The 6,973-nt window shown below is 49.6% G+C and overlaps 1 protein-coding gene across 2 annotated transcripts in view; it reads right to left on the reverse strand.

Annotated features, from left to right (window-relative positions):
- MATN2 (matrilin 2) overlaps positions 1–6,706 on the reverse strand; it is a 163,134-nt gene extending 156,428 nt beyond the window's left edge. For both annotated transcript variants that reach the window (XM_043483212.1, XM_043483211.1), the window contains exon 1: positions 6,567–6,706. The gene's annotated coding sequence lies outside the window, so the exon portion shown is untranslated. The remainder of the gene's footprint in view (positions 1–6,566) is intronic.
- Positions 6,707–6,973: the final 267 nt, after the last annotated feature.

Below are 6,973 nucleotides of genomic sequence, written 5' to 3' on the forward strand. Positions count from 1 at the left end.
GAAGACAGTTGGGTTCTTTAATGTCCTGGAAACATAAATTCACCATCTCTGCAACTTATTCATCGCGTTGCTCTTAAGGTATTGTATCCAGTGTCATCCAACACTTGTAATTGTGAAATTGTGTCCAGAAGAATAATGACTAAATTTGAATTGAATTTTCTTTTACTGTTTTGGTCAGTTGACTTCTATGTGTATCTAAAATTAGTACATTGATTAAGGACATTTCAAGCCAACGTTCCATCCCAGATATGTTCAACATATTTGACAGAGCTCCCCCTACTTTGAGAATTTCTGCAAGGACTCAAATATAGAGCAAATTCCACTTTTCCGAGGAATCATTTTCTGGGGGAAAATATCCTCACCTCATATTTTGGTATATGGGGCATTCCTAGCATATCTTTTCTCCCTTCCAGGCAAGCAAGCACCACAATCTACCATGTGATGTCTCTCATGCCTTCTCCCCTTTCCATCCATACCACGGTCACAGCCCTAGACCTGGCCCTTATTCACACTGGAGAGACTACAAAGGTCTTGGCAGACATTGCTAGTTGTCCTCCAATATTTCCCCTCCTTCTTTAGTAACAGAATTCTCCCTTATTCAGTGGACATGTGTAGGAATTAAGACCAAATGCTCTCCCCTTCTTCCCTATCAGGTGACTATACGTGAGTTGGGGGGGATAGAAGTCAACGCTGCGTGTACAACTTCAGAGAAGTGTCCTTAAAGCAGAGGAGCTGAGGGCCGATTGTGGAGTGCTAGAAATGTTCTGTGGATTACTCAGTGCTTACTCATTAATGAAATTATGATTACTCAATTAATGAAAAATAATCCAGCTACGTCCCTGATTAGTGCACCTTCTTATATGTGTGCTTCTGTAAAATGTTTACTTAAAAAACAGGTAATGCTAAGTTAGAATAGCAGTTACCTTTGGGGGAGATGATAATTGGGGGTGCAAGGGGGGCTTCTGGGGTGCCATTCTGAGAGGTAGTCACATGAGAGTGTTCATTTTGCAAAAGATCCATTAAACTGTTCCCTTACGGGGTTTTTTTTTGCATCATTTTCTATGTGCTTTTGATTATAAGTTTACTTGATAAATGAAGTATGTGTAGTACTAGTCCTGCCCCCCTTGCTCCCAGATCATTCCATGGACAAAGGGATTCAGGGAGAGATGTGAGCTGCAGCAGAGATTTTGGAGGAAGTTTAATGGGTGTTCTCTCTTGAATGGGCTATTGTGCACACTGGAAGGGGTGTTAATAAGAATAAGGCTAAAAAAAAAAAAAAAAAAGAATAAGGCTATACTGGTGGTCCTGACCTGGAACTCCTTCTTAAGCCCTGGGATGTGCAAAATAATGTCCCTCCAAAGATGTCCATGTCCTAATTCCCAGAATTTGTGGATATATTACATTACACAGCAAAGGGGAATTATGGTTGCTAATCAGCTGACTTTAAAAATGGGGAGCTGCTGTATATCAATTATATCTCAATTAAAAAAAATAGAAGGAAAAAAAAAACGGGGAGAGTACCCTGAATTATCCAGGTGAGCCCAATGTAGTTGTCAAGGTCCTCAAAAACGTAAGAGGGAAGCAGCATGAGCAGCACTCAGCCTGACATTGCTGGCTTTGAAGATGGCAAGAGGCAGTAAGCCCAGCAATGAGGAGGGATTCTAGAAGCTGGAAAAAGCAAGGAAATGGATCCTTCCCTAAAGCCTCCAGAAGAAACGATAACACCCAGTAAGAACTATTTCAGACTTGTGGCTTCCAGAAACAGAAGATAAGAAACTTTTTTAAATTGAAATATAGTTAGTTTACAATGTTGTGGTAGTTTCAAGTGCATAGCAAAGTGACTCAGTTATACATACATGTATGTTTACACACACACATACATATATATGTATATATACTCTCAGATTTTTTCCATTATATGTTATTATGAAATATTGAGTATTGATCTCTGTGCTATACAGTAGATCCTTGGTGTTCACCTAGTTTGTATTTAGTAGTGTGTGTGTTATGCCTAATTTACCTCTCCCCACTCACCCACTATCCCCTTTGGTAACCATAAGTTTATTTCCTGTTTTAAGTTTATCTATTTAAGATTTAAGTTTTAAGATTTAAGTTTATCTATTTTTGTTTTGTATCATTTGTATCATGTTTTGAGATTCCACATATAAGTGATATCATATGATATTTGTCCTCTGTCTGGCTTACTTCACTTAGTATGATAATCTCTAGGTCCATCCATGATGCTGAAATTGACATTATTTCATTCTTTTTTATAGCTGAGTGATTCAGCTAGATATACCACATCTTCTTTACCCATTCATCTGTCAGTGGACATATAGGTTGCATAAACTTGTTTTATGTCACTGAGCCGGTGGTAAGTTACTGCAGCATCAATGGAAAACTAATACAGACATTGTCTAGGGAATCTCAGAAAGGTGGTGATATTCTCAGAGGAGATCTTGGGGGATGGGGGCATTCTTTATGTTTCACTGAAATGGAGAAGAAGAGGAATTAGAAAAATCAGAAAACACTGTTGATGGAGAAAAGGAGACCATTCTGAGGGGCCAGTGTTAAGGTTTGTCACGGAAAGGGAGAAACTAAAAGCAGCAACTCGAGAATTGCGTGTGAAGAAACCCAGGGCTCGCAAAAGATTTGACCCTTACCTTGACCCCTGTGGTCTTGAGCATCTCACCTTTTAGACAAGTGAAAACAAACCCACCTAACTGGGAAGGTGCCGGGACAAGCCCTAAACAGAAATGAGATAAAATCCTTTGATCAACATCATTTTCTCTGATAGTAACTGTTTATTAGAATAATGCCCCCAAAGATGTCTATGACCTAATCATCCCAGAATCTGTGAATATGTTTTTGCCTTTTGTGGCAAAAGGGATTTTGTAGATGTGATTTAACTAAGGATATTGAGATGGAAAAAGTAGCCTGGATTATCCAAGTCGGCCCCAAGTAAGCACAAGGGTCTTTATAAGAGAGAGAAGTTCGAGGGAGAGGAGGGGGAGAGAAGGGGGAAGGAAGGGGAGAACTGGAAGCTGCTATGCTTCGAAGATGGAACCAAAGTCCAGGAGCCAAGAAACACAGGCAGCTTTCAGAAGCCAGAAAAGGCAAGAGAACAGATTTCCTCCGGAGCCTCCAGAAGGAACACAGTCTCGCCGACACCTTGATGTTAGCCCAGTGAGACCCATTTCAGACTTCTGACCTGCAGAACTGAAGGACAATAAACCTGTGTTGCTCTAAGCACTAAGTTTGTAGTAACATGTTACAGCAGTGATAAAAAAAAAACTAGTCCCGTGACCTAAAATAGCGGTGGGGTATTCCAGTGGGGAGTGAGCCACAGCCCCCAGGGGTAAAGTTTTCTCTGACAAGACTCTTAAACGAACTTTTGAAAAATGTAAGCCAGCTCAACTGCTCAACCACTGCTTTTACATGCAGATAGTTTAGTATAAATCTTATTTTCAACTAGTTCACTCTGAGCATTATTACATACGACACTGGCAGATTAATTCACAGTTAATTAACTCATTTAACCCTTATGACAACACTGTGACACAGATGGCATCATCCCATTTGATGGATGACATAACTGAGGCTCAGGTAACAATAATTATAGGTAATTAATACTGAGCACTGACTCTGAGCTAGGTGTTACACTAAGCATTTTTACGTGTGTTAACTAATTTAATTCTCCCAACAGTCCTATTCCCATTTACAGATGAGGAAACTGAGGCAGGGAGTCTCAGTAACTTTTCGCAATCCTTGCAAGTAATGAGTGGCAGGCCTGAGATCAGAACCTCGGTCCCTCAGGTGCCAAGATCAAGGTCATAACCCCACAACTTCTCATCACTGTCTGCATCATTACCACCAACAACCAAGGCCTCTGGAATGGAGTGCAGACCTGCCCTTCTCTCTCTCTGAATCCCCTTCAGGGTCCTGGCGGGTAAAGCAGTGGTGGCTGTCTGCCAAGCCACATGGCAGGTTCAAAGATGACCTCACGGCTGGAGCTCCAAGTGGCAACTGGTCCTTTGGAAGGGCCTCTCTGGCCTGTTTACTAGCAACAGCGAGGATAGCTCGTTGGCACTTCCATCCCCTCTTTTTCTGACCCTCCTGACTTATTCCCACATGTTACAAACAAAGGAGCCCTCCAGAGCTTCCCTAAAAACAGACAGTCCCAGGAAAGGACTCTCTCAAATGCACATGCTAAAAACCAGAGGCCACTAGTCCTGTCCCAGAGAAAGCATCAGAGACTCCGGTACACTTGGCTGCTCTCAAATAGCGACTCAGCCCTGAGTCCCAGCGTACGCCCCTCACTGCCCGCCCAGTCTCACACCCAGCGCCCCTGCAGGCCAGCGTTGACCCTGGTGCTCCCTCACTGCCTGTCTCTGCCCCTCCTTCATTCCCACCCCTCCTCACCCCTTGCCTTCTCACAGGCCCCCCCTGGAGCTGATTCTAGGAAAAATGGGGGATTTCCTTCTAGAACCTTCAGTGATCCTCTTCTTCCTTCTCTATCTTTCAAGAAGCAATCTTCAGGGCTTCCCTGGTGGCTCAGTGGTAACGAATCTGCCTGCCAATGCAGGCGGCGCGGGCGCGGGTTTGATCCCTGATCTGGGAAGATCCCACATGCCGCGGAGCAACGAAGCCCATGGGCCACAACTACTGAGCCTGGGCCCCAGAGCCGGGGAGCTGCAGCTACTGAAGCCCGAATGCCTAGAGCCCGCGCTCCACAACAAGAGAAGCCAACAATGAGAAGTTCGTGCACCACAGCTAGAGAGTGGCCCCTGCTCTCCCCAACTAGAGAAAAGCCCTTGCAGCTACAAAGACCCAGCACAGCCAAAAATAAATAAATTTTTAAAACAAGAAGAAGAAGCAATCTTCGATTCCCTCTTCTTTAAGTGTTCAGCCTCATTTCAACTACCTCTTGATGAACAGAGACACGTGGTGACGGTGGAGCTCAGGGCATGGCCGCCATCTGAGGGTGCTCCGAGGTGGACTCTGCACCTCTGGTCACTGAGCTCCGGCCACAGTGCCTCCAGGGGCACTGGACTCTAGAGCCAGGGACCCTCGATTCGTAGAGAAGAGCGGCCTGCCTGAATTCTATTGGCAGCAACAAAAAAAAAGTTGGGGCAGATGGGAAAACAGAGGTGAAGAACCACAGATAACTATCTGCAGTCTCAACAGGGAATTCCAAGGAATCAAGCTTCTGGGTTTGAAAGGAAACTTTCCAGACCATAAACCCATCTTGGAACAGCAATATGATTTTCTGAGGCTGTCCTGTTAGAAGCAGGCAGGGAGAACTATGCAGGGGTGCTCCTGAGTGCAAAACTCCAGTTAAATACATGCGGATCATCTGCCGGCCTCAGGTATCCACTCAGAGCCTAGCTTCCTGAGTTGCAGAGGAGGTGACTGTGTCCCTAGAAAGAAATGCCTTGCTCTTCTGGAGAGTCAGGTCATGGAACTAGGCTTAAGATGCCTGGAAAGGTTGTAAGCACTCGAATTTAATCCTCACCGCCCTGTAGGGATCGATCATCCCATTAGACAGATGAAGAAAGTGAGGCATAGAGTAGTTGGGTAACTCCAAGGTTACCAACCTGTAAGCTTCCGCTCACAGTCAGGGTCTGAACCTCAGCAGGCCAACCCAGAGGCTCTGGTCTTGACCAGACCCCCACCCCCACCCCCTGCAGCCTCTTGCGGCCTCTTGGCTGTCCCGCTGCTGGAAGCCAATTAAATGCACTTGGTGCAGACACGGCCCAGCTCCCTGATTTATGACGATCTGGAACTCGGTCAGTTGGGTTTGCTCAGGGCCGGGAGTGTGTTCCGGAGGAGCGATCTTCCTGTGAGTCCAGTCCCGGAGACCTTAACGGGAGGGGTGGGGGGTTTCCCTCACTTTTTCTCTCCTCCTCCGTACTATCCTGGGGGTTTCTGGCAACGACCACAAAATGCCCTCACCTTTCTCTCCTTTCCCCACCACGTAAGGGAGCTGGAGCTTTAGCTCCATAGAGAACCAAGAACAAAATGCAGATGGCACGAGCATGAAAAGACCAAGCCCGCCGAGGCGGGGAGTCGGTATCGATCCTTTCGCCAGCCGAACGGGAATCACCGCGGATCCGCGCTCCACAAGTCTGCCTTTCCCGGGGGTCGGCGGAGCCCGGGGCCGGGCGTCCCCGCGGCGGGGCACAGCGCCCCCACGGGACCCCGCGGGGTGGCTGCCGCGCGGTGCGCCGGCGGCGCCGGGAGAGCGCGTGGAGCTCCCCCGGCCCCGGCGGCCCGACTGACCCCAGCCGGGGGTCCCGCAGCTCCGCCGTCCCTCTCTAGGTCTGCCCCGAGGGGTCGGGAACCACGGGCCTGGGGCGAGAGGTGGTGGTCTGGGGGCGCCGGGCGGCGGGGGCCGAGCGGAGCGGCGGAGGCCGGGGCGCCAGCCTGGGGGCAGCGCCCGCATGCGTGGGTGCCCAAGCCCTGCCTATCTGTCCGTCTGTCGGTCGGTAAGGGTCGGTCGGTCGGTCCGCGCCTCGGGGCCGCGGGGCCAGGCGGGGGCCCCGGGGAGAGCGCGCCTCGCTCACCTGCAGCCGCCGCCGCCAGCGCCTGGGAAGCGAGACAGGGGCGCAGCCGCCCGGGTCTTCCTCGCCGGCCTCGTCGCCGCTCCGAGAGCCACGGCTCTCCTCGGGGAGACCGCTCGTGGGAGCCGGGGAAGAAGCCCGAGGCGCTGCCGCTGTCTCCTCCTTGGCCGCTTCCTCCAAGTCCCATCCCAGAGCGCTCCCCTCGCTCGCTGGCTGCCGGGGCGGCTCGGGGCCAGCGCGGGCGGGCGGGGGAGGCGGCGCCGCGGAGGGTGGGGAGCGGGCCGGCGGGAGGAGGGATGTCCTCTTTGGGGACGGGGCGGGCGAGGAGACGGAGCGGCGCGAGGACCGCCCCACCCCGAAGGCAGCCCCGGGAACCCGGCGCCCTGGCCGCGCGTCCTGCCTGCTGCTAC

Source organism: Cervus canadensis, chromosome 12 (genome assembly GCF_019320065.1).
Source record: "Cervus canadensis isolate Bull #8, Minnesota chromosome 12, ASM1932006v1, whole genome shotgun sequence".
NCBI lineage: Eukaryota > Metazoa > Chordata > Mammalia > Artiodactyla > Cervidae > Cervus > Cervus canadensis.